The sequence below is a fragment of the Triticum urartu genome, chromosome 2A, assembly GCF_056163025.1.
Source record: "Triticum urartu cultivar PI428250 chromosome 2A, HENAU_Tu73, whole genome shotgun sequence".
In the NCBI taxonomy this organism is placed as follows: domain Eukaryota; kingdom Viridiplantae; phylum Streptophyta; class Magnoliopsida; order Poales; family Poaceae; genus Triticum; species Triticum urartu.
This window is the reverse complement of record NC_141874.1, coordinates 510,549,945-510,565,489: the sequence shown is the minus strand read 5'-3', so window position 1 is coordinate 510,565,489 and position 15,545 is coordinate 510,549,945.

The following is a 15,545-nucleotide window of genomic DNA, read 5'->3' as shown; positions in this document are numbered from 1 at the left end:
CCACGTCACCCCGGTTACTATTGATAATCTACCGTTAGGCCAAAACCGAGTCAAATTCAAACATTAAAATAAAGTTAAATTATAAAAGTTTCAAAATGTTAAACTAAAATGTTCGGAGTGTGCAGTTAAATGCCAGGGTAATTATAATGAAGCAAACACATTTTTATAAAATGCCTAAATAATTTAACTGGATTTAAAACAGAAGAGGAAATAAAGAAAAGGAAAACAGGAAACAAAAAAAAGGAGAACCCCCCCCCTGGGCCGTGGCCCAACTGGACCAGCCCACTGGCCCAGACCGGCCCCCACTCCCCCATAACCCTACACCCCCGAAACCCTAACCCCACCCCGTCGCCCCTAGTCGCCCCACTTCCCCCCCACTCGCTCCACTCCCCCCTGCCCCCTCCCCGATCCAGATCGGATCGGGGGCGTTCACCGCCGCCGCCCGGATTCCACGCCCGGAGCTTCCCCCCCCCCGCCGGACTCCTCCCCCCCGGCCTGCCTCCTCTACGCCGTCGTCTCGCCTCCTCACGTCCTCCTCGTCCCGAGCCGAGGCCGCCATTCTGGCGCCGCGCCCTCGACCCCGTCGCCCCGCCGCACTCGTCGCCGGCGACCCGAACGCCGCCCCCTTCCTCGTCCTCCTCCTCGAGCTCGAGACCGCTGCCCCGTTCCCTGCACCTTCCGTGAGCACCCCCCCTCTCTCCCCGTCCCCGTTGCCCGTTCCGGCCACCGCGCCGCCAAGCCCCGCCCCTGTGCGCTGCCGGCGTCGACTGCGCACGCAAGGCCGCACCCGCCTACTCGACCCGCTCCTCACGCCCGGCCGTGCCCTATGCATGTGCACACTCGCCGCTGCCCCGTGCTGAAGCTCCGCGTGCGCCGTGCTCGCCCACCGGTCGCCCGCGCCGTCCGCGGCTTGCGCGTGTCCGCCCCCTTGCTCGCGATGCTCCCCTCGCCCCGATCGCTGTTGCGTCCGCCGCCGCTCGCCGTCCCGCCATTTGCCGCGCCGCGCCTTCGTTCCCTGCCCCGGCGCCACCCCGACGTGGCCTCGCCGCTGCCGCTGTCGTCCCAGGCGGCCGGGCTTGCCGTGCCCGTGGCCGGCGCCCCCTGCCCATCTGGGCATTTGCCAATCGGGCTGGGTGCCTGCGCCCGTAACCCGCGCGCCCGAATCGCTGTGCCCCTTTGGGCCACTGACATGGAGGGCCCCGCCTCCAGAACAAATTAAAAAAAAACAACAACAACAAAGGAATTAAAAAAAATACCTAAATAAATAAATAATTAATGATAAAAGTAATTAATTAATTAATTAACTAATTAGTTAACTTATTTAATTCTGATTAAATTAACTAATTAAGGTTAATTAACCCAATGATTAATTAACCTAATTAACTACTGTTAATTAATCTAATCAATTAGTTAGGTTAATTAAACCCTAATTAACATAAACAGTGTATGACAGGTGGGTCCCACTGGACCCACTGGTCAGGTTGACCAAGTCAACAGAGTTGACTGCTGATGTCAGCATGACATCATGCTGATGTCATTAATCTGTTTTTCGAATTAATTTAAATAATTAATTAAATTCCAGAAATTAATAAAATCTTTAGAAAGTCATATCTTTTAATCCGTAACTCGGATTAAAATATTTTCAACATGAAAATTGCTCAGAACGACGAGACGAATTCGGATACGCAGCCCGTTCGTCCGCCACGCATCCCTAACCTATCCAACTCGCAACTTTCCCCCTCCGGTTCACTGGTCCGAAAACGCGGAACACCGGGGATACTTTCCCGGATGTTATCCCCCTTCACCGGTATCACCTACTACCGCGTTAGGGCACCTCTAACGCCGTAACTTGTCTTGTCATGCATCACTATGCATATGCTTGCATTATATTTATTGTTTCTTCCCCCTCTTCTCTCTCTAGACACCGAGACCGACGCCGCTGCTACCCCGTACGACTACGGAGTTGACGACCCCTCTCTCTTGCCAGAGCAACCAGGCAAGCCCCCCCTTTGATCACCAGATATCGCCTACTCTTCTCTATACTGCTTGCATTAGAGTAGTGTAGCATGTTACTGCTTCCCGTTAATCCTATACTGATGCATAGCCTGTCCTTGCTACTACTGTTGTTACCTTTACCTGCAATCCTAATGCTTAGTATAGGATGCTAGTATTTTCATCAGTGGCCCTACATCCTTGTCCGTCTGCCATGCTATACTATCGGGCCGTGATCACTCGGGAGTTGATCATGGGTATATACTATATGCTTTATACATGATACATGTGGTGACTAAAGACGGGTCGGCTTGTGGAGCACCTGCGAGTGATTCACGGATTGGGGGCTGAAAGGACCTTTGTCCCAACGGCCCTCTGTGTGGATCTTTGAGGCGGAGCGACAGGGCAGGTTCCGACCACCTAGGAGAGAGGTGGGCCTGGCCCTGGTCGGCGTTCGCGGATACTTAACACGCTTAACGAGATCTGGGTATTTGATCTGAGTCTGGCCATTTGGTCTATACGCACTAACCATCTACGCGGGAGTAGTTATGGGTATCCCGGCGTCGTGGTATCAGCCGAAGCCTTCTTGACGTCAGCGACGGAGCGGCGCGCGCTGGATTGGACTGGAACGCCACTAGGCTAGGTCTGCTTCCGGCCACCCACGCAACGTGCAGGTGTGCTAAGGGCGATGGGCCCAGACCCCTGGGCGCTTAGGTTTAGACCGGCGTGCTGACCTCTCTGTTGGTCTAGGTGGGGCTGCGACGTGTTGATCTTCCGAGGCCGGGCATGACCCAGGAAAGTGTGTCCGGCCAAATGGGATCGAGCGTGTTGGGGTATGTGGTGCACCCCTGTAGGGAAGTTAATCTATTCGAATAGCCGTGATCTTCGGTAACAGGACGATTTGGAGTTGTACCTTGACCTTATGACAACTAGAACCGGATACTTAATAAAACACACCCTTCCAAGTGCCAGATACAACCGGTGGTCGCTCTCTCACAGGGCGACGAGGGGAGGATCATCAGTTAGGATTATGCTATACGATGCTACTTGGAGGTCTTCAGTCTACTCTCTTCTACATGCTGCAAGACGGAGGCTGCCAGAAGCGTAGTCTACGAGAGGGCTAGCTATCCCCCCCTTATTCCGGCTTTCTGCAGTTCAGTCCACCTATGATATCCAATGCATACACATGTAGTGTAGCTCCTTGCTTGCGAGTACTTTGGATGAGTACTCACGGTTGCTTTCTCCCTCTTTTCCCCCTATCCCTTCTACCTGGTTGTCGCAACCAGATGTTGGAGCCCAGGAGCCAGACGCCACCGTCGACGACGACTCCTACTACACCGGAGGTGCCTACTACTACGTGATGCCCGCTGACGACGACCAGGAGTAGTTAGGAGGATCCCAGGCAGGAGGCCTGCGCCTCTTTCGATCCGTATCCCAGTTTGTGCTAGCCTTCTTAAGGCAACCTTGTTTAACTTATGTCTGTACTCAGATATTGTTGCTTCCACTGACTCGTCTATGATCGAGCTCTTGTATTCGAGCCCTCGAGGCCCCTGGCTTGTAATATGATGCTTGTATGACTTATTTTATTTGTAGAGTTGTGTTGTGATATCTTTCCGTGAGTCCCTGATCTTGATCGTACACGTTTGCGTGTATGATTAGTGTACGATTAAATCGGGGCGTCATAGAAGGTGTCTGCAATTGTGAATTAGGAACCACCTCAGAACGTGAAACAACTCCGCAGCTTCCTTGGTCTCGCAAGCTATTGTCGAAGGTTTGTTGAGAACTTCTCAAATATCGTGAAGCCTCTTTCAAACCTTCTCCAGAAGCACGTCAAGTACGTTTGGTCTCCTGAATGTGACATCGCTTTCAACTCCTTGAAAGAGAAATTAGTCACTGCTCCAGTTCTGACTCCTCCTGATGAATCCAAACCGTTCGAGGTCTTCTGCGATGCCTCTCTTCAAGGTCTTGGTGCAGTGTTGATGCAAGAGAAGAAAGTTGTGGCTTATACCTCTCGCCAGTTGAAGCCCAACGAGAAGAACTACCCCACTCATGACCTCGAGTTGGCGGCAGTTATGCATGCTCTTTTGACTTGGAGACATCTCTTATTGGGAAGAAAAGTGGACATCTTCACTGACCATAAGAGTCTCAAGTACATCTTCACTCAGCCTAATCTTAACCTCAGGCAGACTCATTGGGTCGAAATGATTCAAGAGTATAATCCGAGTATCGAATATACTCCAGGAAAGGCCAATGTAATTTCTGACGCATTGAGCAGGAAGGCTTACTGCAACAGTCTGATTCTCAAGCCCTACCAACCCGAGCTTTGTGAAGCTTTCCGCAAACTCAATCTGCAAGTTGTTCCTCAAGGTTTCCTCGCCAACCTTCAAGTCTCTCCTACTTTGGAAGATCAGATTCGCGAGGCTCAACTTCTTGATGCTATGGTGAAGAAGGTGAAGATTGGGATTGCCAAGAGTCAATCCAAGTACAAGTGCTATCGCCTTGATGACAAGGATACTCTCTTCTTCGAGGATCACATTGTTGTGCCTAAAGGTGACCTCCGCAAAGTCATTATGAACGAGGCTCACAATTCACTTCTCTCCATCCACCCTGGGAGTACGAAGATGTACCAGGACCTCAAGCAGGCGTATTGGTGGACTCGAATGAAGCGCGAGATTGCTCAGTTCGTGAATGAATGTGATGTCTGCAGAAGAGTGAAGGCAGAACACCAACGACCAGCCGGTCTCCTCCAACCTCTTGCCATTCCAGAATGGAAGTTTGACCACATTGAGATGGACTTCGTGACGGGATTTCCAAAGTCCAAGCGTGGCAATGATGCTATATTCGTTGTCATCGACAAACTCACTAAAGTGGCTCATTTCCTGCCTTTCAAAGAGTCTATCACTGCAGCTCAATTGGCGGAGCTGTATACCTCTCGGATTGTCTCTCTACACGGCATTCCACAGTTTATCTCTTCAGACCGTGGCAGCATCTTTACCTCCAAGTTTTTGGATTCTTTTCAGAAGGCCATGGGCACCAACATCCGTTTTAGCACAGCTTTTCATCCTCAAACTAGCGGTCAAGTCGAGCGTGTCAATCAGATTCTTGAAGATATCCTCAGGGCTTGCGTTATCTCTTTCGGTATGAAGTGGGAAGATTGTCTTCCATATGCCGAGTTCTCCTACAACAACAGCTTCCAAGCGAGTTCGGGCAAGGCCCCATTTGAAATTCTCTATGGCAGGAAGTGCCATACTCCTCTTAACTGGTCAGAGACCGGTGAACGTAAACTTCTCGGAAATGACTTGATCACAGAGGCAGAGGAAATGTGCAAAGTCATTCGTGATAACCTCAAAGCAGCGCAATCGCGCCAGAAGAGCTACTATGATAGTAAGCATCATGATTTGGCTTTCGAGATCGGAGACCATGTTTACCTCCGCATCTCTCCAATGAAAGGTACTCTTCACTTTGGTATCAAAGGGAAGATTGCCCCTAGATACGTGGGTCCTTTCAAGATCGTCAGCAAGAGAGGCGATCTCACCTATCAACTTGAGCTTCCTTCAAACTTTGCAAACGTGCACGACGTGTTCCATGTCTCTCAGCTCCGCAAGTGCTTCAAGACCCCTGACCGCACCATTAACTTTGAAGACATTGATCTCCAAGAAGACCTCTCTTATCGTGAGCACCCAGTTGCTATTCTTGAAGAGACTGAGCGCAAGACTCGCAATAAGTCAATCAAATTCCTCAAAGTCAAGTGGTCACACCATTCCGACCGTGAAGCCACTTGGGAACGCAAGGATCACCTCCGTTCTGAGTACCCGGCGTTTTTCCAGTCCTAGATCTCGGGACGAGATCCTTTCGTAGTAGTGGAGTGTTGTAACACCCCGGATGTAACTTACCTTATCTGTACTCCAACTCTTGCCGTTTCTAGCCTAAGTTATTCTATTTTTCTCGAGTTCGGGTTTTTGTCTCCGTGTGTTGTTGCCTTGTCATGCATCTCATATCATATCATCTTGTGCATTGCATTTGCATACTTGTTCGTCTCATGCATCCGAGCATTTTCCCCGTTGTCTGTTTTGCATTCCGGCGCTCCTATCTCCTCCGGTGGACCTTTCTACCTCTTTTCGGGTGTGGGGGTTAAACATTTCCAGATTGGACCGAGACTTGCCAAGCGGCCTTGCTTTACTACCAGTAGACCGCCTGTCAAGTTTCGTGCCATTTAGACTTCGTTTGATACTCCAACGGTTAACCGAGGGACCGAGAAGGCCTTGTTTGTGTTGCAGCCCAACACCCTTACAATTTGGCCCAAAACCCACCAAAACCCTCTCCATCGTCTCGGTCGTTCGATCACAATCGCGTGGCCGCAAACCGCACCCCATTTGGAGCTCCCTAGCTCCCTCTATGCCTATAAATAGACCCCCTCACAAAATTCCCGGGTCTCCTTCCCCTAACCCTAGCCATTTTCCCCCGCTGCCGTCGGACAATGTCCGCCACCTAGCGGACACGCCGCCGCACCAGCCACCGAGCGCCACGTGGCAGCTCCTCGTCCCCGCGGCGCGCGGCCCGTTGGAGCCCGCTTCGGGCCCCCGAGGCCCGTCTCCCCAGCGCCGTCCGTCCCCGCCGCCAGGGCGCCCGCGCCGCCCTCCTTCCCCAACGCCATCACCTGCTCCGCCCCGCCACCTCGCGGGTGTTGCGCCGGCCGCCGCGCCCGCCATTGCCGGCCGCCGTGCCCCTCCTCGTGACCTCGCCGCATCTGCCTCGTCGGTGCCGCCGCGGCGCCCCGAGGCGTCGATGAGCCGCGCCGCCATCCCTCTCCCCGGATCCGGCTTCCCCCACGCCGGAATGGCGCTTCTTCCTCGCCGGAGTAGAAGGTCCTCGCCGGCGACCTCGGGTCTCCTCCGGTGAACAGTACCGCGACTAGATCTGGATCGGTGAACAGTAAACCCTAGATCCGGAGGGTAAAATTTCACTAAGTCCCCAGTTTTTCAGTATTTTTGGCAAACTTTGACATGTTGTAACTCTGCATCCGTAGCTCCGTTTCATGCGTGTAGCATATAAAAGTGTTCGTCTCAGCGAGTATATCATTTCATCTCATTGCATCATTTTCGTTTGAGCTCATCTTGATGCCCGAAATGCTGTTGGAAGAGGGCTATGTGATAAACTTGGCAGATCTATTTCATCAAATAGCTTTTTGTCATTTTTGCCATGATTAATGTGTGCATGATATGCTCCTGATCTCTACATGAGTTTTGTTATATGTCATGCCATCTTTACAGAGGTGCTTACCATGTATTTTTGTGATATGTGTGGTGACTAGCACAAGCTTGCAAAGTAGCGTAATCAGTAATGCTGATTTCAGGGACTTAGAATTTCACTAAGTCCTTGTTCTGTTTTTTGTCGGTATGCCATATGTTCATGTTGTTTTCCTAGTGATCCGTGCCTATTTTGAGGATGATCAGTAAGGATGATTTATTAATATTGTGGTTCTCTATCCATCCATGTCTTTGTTTGCATATATGGAGCACCCTAGCTTGAGTCAATCGAGCTCTACTTTTGCTATTTCATGAATCCTGGCAGATTGTTGACTTGTTAGCGATTTTGCCGAGGATGTCGCTATTGATCCGTGCATTCTATGTTGTTGTTCTTGCCATTTCTAGCTTCTATGCCATGTATTCTTGATAGGTGTATGCTTAGTTTGTCATGCCATGCTCTGTAGTGAGTGCATCGAGCTCGTGAACATGCCTACTCGTTAACTGATTTGCATGCTCCAGTTTTTCACTAAGTTTGTAATCTGATTATATTTTTGCCATGTTCACATGCTTGCAATTGTATTTTCTGATCCCTTTTGGCTCAAGGTCACTAAGGGACTTTTGTTAAGTGCTTTGAGTATCTTCATGCCATGCCTTGCTTTGCCATGTTAAGTTCCCGTAGCATGTAGTTTTCATGCTCCAAAGTGTGCTTCCTGATGTTAAATTCCAGACCTGTGTTAATTTCTCTAAGTCTGAAACCTGTTGTCAGTTGCACTTTTGCCATGCTTGTTTGAACCTGTTAATAGATGAATTAGCTGTAGCTCAGTGTTCATCTTTTGTCAAGCATCATGAGTGGATCCCTGCCATTTATTTTGTTGTCATGTTTGAGTGCAGTAGCATAATTATCTTGATGCATTTAGTTGGTCGCTTGCTGATTATCGCAGACCGGTGCCATATTTGTTTTGCTTGTCATTTCCAAACCGTGCATCCGATTCCGGTGATCTTTATATCGATTTCAACCGAAATCACCTCTCCTTTCTAGTGGCACTCTTGGATTTTCATGTTGAGGTCAGATTCAATCATTCCTTGTCAAGTCTTGCATATGCATCACATATCGCATCCCGCATAGCATACCATGTTTGCATCATGTTGTTTGAGCATTGCACATGGTTGATTGTGTTCATTTTGCTTGTTTGTCTTGTTTGGGTAGAGCCGGGAGACGAGTTCGTGGACGAGGAGCCCGTTGAGTTTGCTTACGAGGATCAAGTCAACTTTGACAACTTTGCAACCAAGATGATCATACCCTCGAAATCACTTCTATCTTTGCTTGCTAGATGCTCGCTCTTTTGCTATGCCTACGCTATGATGCCTACCACTTGCTTATCATGCCTCCCAAATTGCCATGTCAAAACCTCTAACCCACCATGTCCTAGCAAATCGTTGATTGGCTATGTTACTGCTTTGCTCAGTCCCTCTTATAGCGTTGCTAGTTGCAGGTGAAGATTGGAGATCATTCCTTGTTGGAACATTGCTTATTGTTGGGATATCACTATATTATCTTGTTATCTTAATGCACCTATATACTTGGTAAAGGGTGGAAGGCTCGACCTTTTGCCTAGTGTTTTGTTCCACTCTTGCCGCCCTAGTTTTCATCATTTCGGTGTTATGTTCCCGGATTTTGCGTTCCTTACGCGGTTGGGTTATAATGGGAACCCCTTGACAGTTCGCCTTGAATAAAACTCCTCCAGCAAGGCCCGACCTTGGTTTTACCATTCGCCACCTAACCTCTTTTCCCTTGGGTTTCGCGGACTCAAGGGTCATCTTTATTTTATACCCCCGGGCCAGTGCTTCTCTAAGTGTTGGTCCAGCCCAGAGCACCATGCGGGGCCGTCCCTTGGCAACTTGGGTTACGTTGGCTCCCGTATGCTTAGCTTATCTGGTGTGCCCTGAGAACGAGATATGTGCAGCTCCTATCGGAATTTGTCGGCACAGCGGGTGGTCTTGCTGGACTTGTTTTACCATTGTCGAGGATGTCTTGTAACCGGGATGCCGAGTCTGATCGGGTCTTCCTGCTAGAAGGAATATCCTTCGTTGACCGTGAGAGCTTTTGATGGGCTAAGTTGGGACTCCCCTGTAGGGATTTGAACTTTCTAAAGCCGTGCCCGCGGTTATGGGCAGATGGGAGTTTGTTAATTTCCAGTTGTAGATAACTTGAAACTTAACTTAATTAAAATGAATCAACCGCGTGTGTTACCATGATGGTCTCTTCTCGGCGGAGTCCGGGAAGTGAACACGGTGTTGGAGTAATGCTTGACGTAGGTTGTTATAGGGTCACTTCTTGATCATAGTTCTTCGTTCGTGCTTTGCCTTCTCTTCTCGCTCTCTTTTGCGAACAGGTTAGCCACCATATATGCTAGTCGCTTGCCGCAGCTCCACATTTTACCTTGCCTTACCTATAAGCTTAAATAGTCTTGATCGCGAGGGTGCGAGATTGCTAAGTCCCCGTGACTCACAGATTACTTTCAAAACCAGATGCAGGGACCGAGGATACCGTTCCAGACGATGCGCTTGAGCTCAAGTGGGAGTTCGACGAAGACTCTCGCCGTTACTATGTGTCTTTCCCAGATGATCAGTAGTGGTGCCCAGTTGGGGCGATCGGGGACTTTGTCGCATGTGGGGGTTGATCTTTATTTTGGTACCGTAGTCGGACCATGAGTGTATTGGATGATTGTAATGTTATTCATGTATTTGTGTGACGTGGCGAGTGTAAGCCAACTATGTACCTTTTCCCCTATTATCTATTTACATGGGTTGTTGTGAAGATTACCTTACTTGCGACATTGCTTTCAATGCGGTTATGCCTCTAAGTCATGCTTTGACATGTAGGAGATATAGCCGCATCGTGGGCGTTACATCGGGCCTCAAGTGCAGGCGCAGAGGAGGCCAAGGCGAGGGGCATCTCTTCGAGGAGGAAGGAAGAAGCAGGGCGCGGCGGTGGTCCTGGAGGTCGCTGTCGAGGCGGCTGGCCACGCGAGAAGACGAGGACGGCGGGGTTCAGAGGAGGATGATGCCACCATGTCTGCTCCAAGGTGCGGCGGCGCTGGAGACAGGGGACTTGCGGCGGCACGATGTAGATGAGCAGCAGAGGATGAAGGCCCGACAGGGATCTGGCGAGGCAGAGCTCCATGCGGCGGAGGAGGCCAGGATGGAGAGGTTGCCGAGAGGGATCGAATTCGGTGGCCGGCACCTTGACCCGAAGAAGAGGACAGCCATGGCGTGGGATCTGCAGAAGAAACAGCGGCTGTTTCAACAGAACTTGAGGGGGAAGAGAAGAAGGGAACGAGGGGAGGAGGAGGACGGGGATAGTGCTCATCTGCTGGTTCGGCAGCGCGATCGTCGGAGTAGAGGCAGCAACAAGAGGAGTTGATGCTTGTTGGAGGGGCTCGGGCCACGGAGGAGCTCAGGGTCGCGGATGAACTGGTTGCACTCGAGAGCAGCAGATCGAGCAGGAGGAGCTCGGAGTAGAAGAGGGTGGAGGAAGGTGCTCTGGTGCCTCTGCTTGCTACTGGTGGTGGTAGGTTGGCAAGGCGATGGTGGCTGCAGGCGAAGGACGATGGGGTGGCGGCTCGGGCAGAGGACGCTGGCAGCTGGCGATGTGGGATGCAGAGGCATTCGTCTGCGGGTGGAGCTGGTTGGTGGAGATAGACCTCAGAGGGGATTGGCCCGCTAGTGAAATCGAGGCAGGAAAGGAGGCGCAGGTTGGTGGATTGGCTGTGGGATCGGGAAGGGATCCCGAGGTGGGAGACGACAAGGTGGAGTGTGGCGGCGGCGAGGAGGATCCCTAGAAATTAGGGATTTGGTCTGATTTATATAACAAGTGGTTTTTTGGATCAAGGCGTTTGGTCCCTCTGATCTTAATCGGACGGCACCGGACAAATAGGCTAGGGAGACCAAAAAGCAAAACGGAGATGTTCTGTAGATGTTAGGGGATGATTCGGATCCAACGGTGACGACTGCCCGAGTCGGGTCCGGGGAAGTTTCGGACGTGCACGAGAGGGGGTTTGTGCGCTGAGCAAAGAGGGGTTTTCGGACCGTGCGATCACATCGGACGGCTCCGGACACGAAGAGGGGTAGGTGGATGGACTAGGTGGGATGTGGCGAGGCTGAGAGGAGAGAAGAGAGAGAGGGCCCGACAACTGCTTCGGAGACCGAAACGTCCGACGATAGACCGGCTATACTGCCGCTATAGTTATCCGTTAGGGCGTCAAACGGACTCCGAACGCAATGAAACTTGGCAGGCGGCCTACTGACAACAAAACAACACCGCACGCCAACTTTCATCCCATTCCGAGAACATTTTCCGGCCACTTATAAAATACTATTTCGGAGGTGCCGCGGGCACGTGCGAGTGTGTCTGGACTCAGAACAGACAACGGAAAGAATGGGGAGACCCGGACGAATGCAAGTTTTGAAAACATGATGATGCAATGCACATGATGACATGACAATATGCAACACGCAATCAAATGACAAGGCAACAACAGCGAATAACTGGGAGACACTTGGCGCAACGGTCTCGGGGCGTCACAACACTCCACCACTACGAGAGGATCTCGTCCCGAGATCTAGGATGGCACCACAGGGAAACGGAAAAGGAAAGAAGAGGTAAAATAAAGTTGCTTCTTTGACAAATGAGTGAAACCAAAGAACCTTGTGAGGTTGAACAAATTGAAAGAAAGAATACAACGAAGATGAACAAAGTTGAAAACACTCCGTTAGACAAGAGGAACAAGGAACATTACTAGAACCTTGTAGGTTGAAAGACATAAGAAAAAGGGTTGCAATGGACAAGAAGTACATGCAAGCACTCCGGAAGAAACGAGATGTACAAGGAACGATAAGGATCAATTACGACAACACTCCGATTATCCAACGAAGGTAAAGAATATGAGCTTGGCAAAATGAAAGCACTTGGATGAGACTCCGGCTAGAAGAGGAATGATAGACACAACACTCCAGTTAAAACAAGATAGAGAAGGAATAAGAATGATATAATTTGGGCAGCACTCCGACTGAAAATGGAAGGAGTAGAACATGATTTTTGACAAGATGAGAGGATACTTGATGAAATCAACAACGCACTGCCTCCGGAACTATAGAAAGAATGGCACAAGGGGCAAGAAAGATTTTAGGCGGCACTCCGGTTGAGAAGGGAGGCAAAACTTGATAAGATGAGAGGACTTGAAAAGAGGGCACTGCACTCCGGTTAAATGGATAAGCAAAGGAAAGAACATGATCTTGAAAAAAAACAAGATGATTGGTCGAAGAGAGCAACATCACAATGCCTCCGGAACGTACGGATAGAAGCTAGATCGTCGGAATAAGAGAACGGAGAAGGAATGGCAACTTGTACCACAATTTAATTTGTAAATCATCCTTGCAAGAAGGTTAGAGCGAAGTTGTTGGAAAAACAACAACGAAAAGATATGATCCTCGTGGACTTATTGAGACATCTCAAAACTTGAGGTGAACTTCTGCCACTAACGAAAAGCAATTGCTTGCTTGAGATCAATGAAGAGATGAAAAACTTGTTCCACCAAGAGGATAAAGAGCAAGCTTGGGTCATTGAGAAGCACCACAATAGCAACATTCCTTAGGAAAGGCTTTAGGTGAAAAATAACCCAAGATACCTCCAATGAAGAGATTGGTGGATTTAAAATATCTCATTCTTGACAACATGTGAATCATGAAACACGAACTCAAATTTTCAAGAATGACATAACACCACCTCAAATGATAAGGTAGAACGAATTGCACTTCGAAATGCAAGAAGAATTCTTGAACTCCTCAAAACAAAACATGTGTTGAGCACCATGTTTATTTTGGAGTATAGCTTGGCGGATCATAACTTCGAGAGAAATCTTGAAGAACAATTGAAGAATGAAAAGAATCCTTGAGGAACCACCATGTTGAGCCTCCATTGAGAACTCCGGTAATAAAAAAATGATCAAACGAAAGAAAGTTGAAAAGAACAAGATGAAGCCTTGCAATGATTTAGATAGATATTTCGCGATGATATAATTGAGAGATGTTGGAACTCCGGGAAAGTATGAAGCACTTGAACCGAGAATTTACTCATCATGAACAAACTCCGGAAGAATGAATCCATCATTTGGATGAAACAAGAATAAGAATTATGTTATGCGTATCCTTCACCAATTTAAATTGATGACAAGCACCGGATTTGGCATACTACTTATTCTCGTAGAAAGCATTAACATAGATATAGCGCCAACTTGAGAAGGTCTTCAACGAACCACCGGTAGGATTGAAATCAACGGATAAATTGATATGAAAACAAAGGAAGAGAAATCTTGAACGAATCACCGTAAGAATTGAAAATGGAAGAAAAGATAAAGGAACACCGGGACGAATTATAAAAATAACGAAGATACTTGATAGAATTTAGATACAAGAGAACGAAAGATATCATGAACTGATTAGAAGATATTTGAACGATGCACCGATAAGATTAGGAGAATGAGAGCTGAAAGCTGAGAATGAATAATTCTGAGATGATGGCCTCCGGATAATCAAACTGAAAATACTCCTGAATTGCTCCGGATGGGTGAAAAGAATTATCACAATCGGAAATAAATATGAGAGGATGGCATCAAGCTTGAACCATGAATCTTTGAAAGAACGGGTAAGGTTTGAATAGAAACTCTTCTTCGGTCTTCAAATACAGAGAAAGACGATGAAAAATACCACCATGAATTGTTGAGGTACTTCGGGATGAATATTAGAAAGGTTGAACCGACGATGAAAAGAATTTGAAGATCTTGGAGAAAGACATTTGACTGATGATAATTCATTCTTACGTCAAACTTTGAAATGAATTTTAGAATAGCTCCGGGAAATTTAGAAGAGTCAGGTAAGGTCCTGGGAAAAGGACTTGTGGGTTAGGGCCCACTCAAAAGATACACCGTTGAAGAAATTGCTTGAAAAGAGAGATTGCACCGATTGAATTAAATGGCTTGAATGAGATAACAACCTCAAAAGAACTTGAACGAATGCAGATTGGAAATACGAATCTTCGAGATATCTTCAGCACTCTGGAACAATTGAATAGCGAGAAATGGATGATTAAGAGGTGCACCGACATGGGAAAACATTTGGAACGAGGAAAAGGATATGATCATCAAAGCTTGAAATGAATCCATCGGAGAAGAAAATGAGTTAAGAGTGACGAACTTGAGGCTTTCTTAGTAACTTCTTGAGAATCACCGGATAAGAATATTGATGGAAAAAATGCAGGGGCTTCCAATCAATAAAAGGATAGTTGATTAAGAAATCCGAATCCTTGAAGAAAAAGGGTGGGTGGGCGGGAAAAACCAAAGACAACTTGGGACGAATGAAACAAACGCCATTGATAAAACTTAGAATTGATCTTGCGAATGTTGAAATGAACGGATCCACTTGAAGAGAAACACGCCGGTTGAAAAGGATTGACATGACAATCTCGATTATCATGAAGGATTGGTATTCACATCGGAGTATAGAACACCGCTTGGAAAAGGTATGGAATCAACATTTGACTTCGAAGCAACTCGAATACCACAACTCAAAACAAACAAAGGATTGGCTTGCAAAATAAGCTAGAACAAACATATGATAGAGATTTCGTCCAAAGTTTTCATGGTGGGGCCCACACGGGCTCGATCGTACATCACCATCATGTACAAGGCAGTGCACATGACATACGAAGCGTCCCCGAGTCAGCATAGCCAAGGACTCTTTAAGACACAACAAGACTACTGTAAAACCAACCGTGGATGGGCGGACCACTAGACGTCGAACCCCAATCTCATATCATGCATCTGTCGGAAAGATATCCTAAGAGCTACTTGAATTCCCACTTATAAACTCCCAAAACTTTCTGGTTATGCAATCAGGTGTTGGGGATACAGGGGAAGCATAATATCTCACCCAAAACTAACAAATCCTACATCCAGCTGTATCCATCCTTCAACACATAACCAAGAAACCTTCGGAAATCGTTTATCTCAACCTTCGAAAAGCATCCGTTATACGAGTTATGGCAATACTCCCGAACTCCCGCCCCAGTACTGGGTGGAGTCGAGGTTATCTCACCAACAACTGCATAAAAGAGATTTTCGATGTTGGCGAACTCAGGTATTCCAGAACCGCAACGATAAAATTGTGACGACAACACCTCGGAGCTCGACTCCCCGGGACACTGCCACAACCCCTAAATGTCAGGAGGCACCAAGAACAATGTTCTCGTCA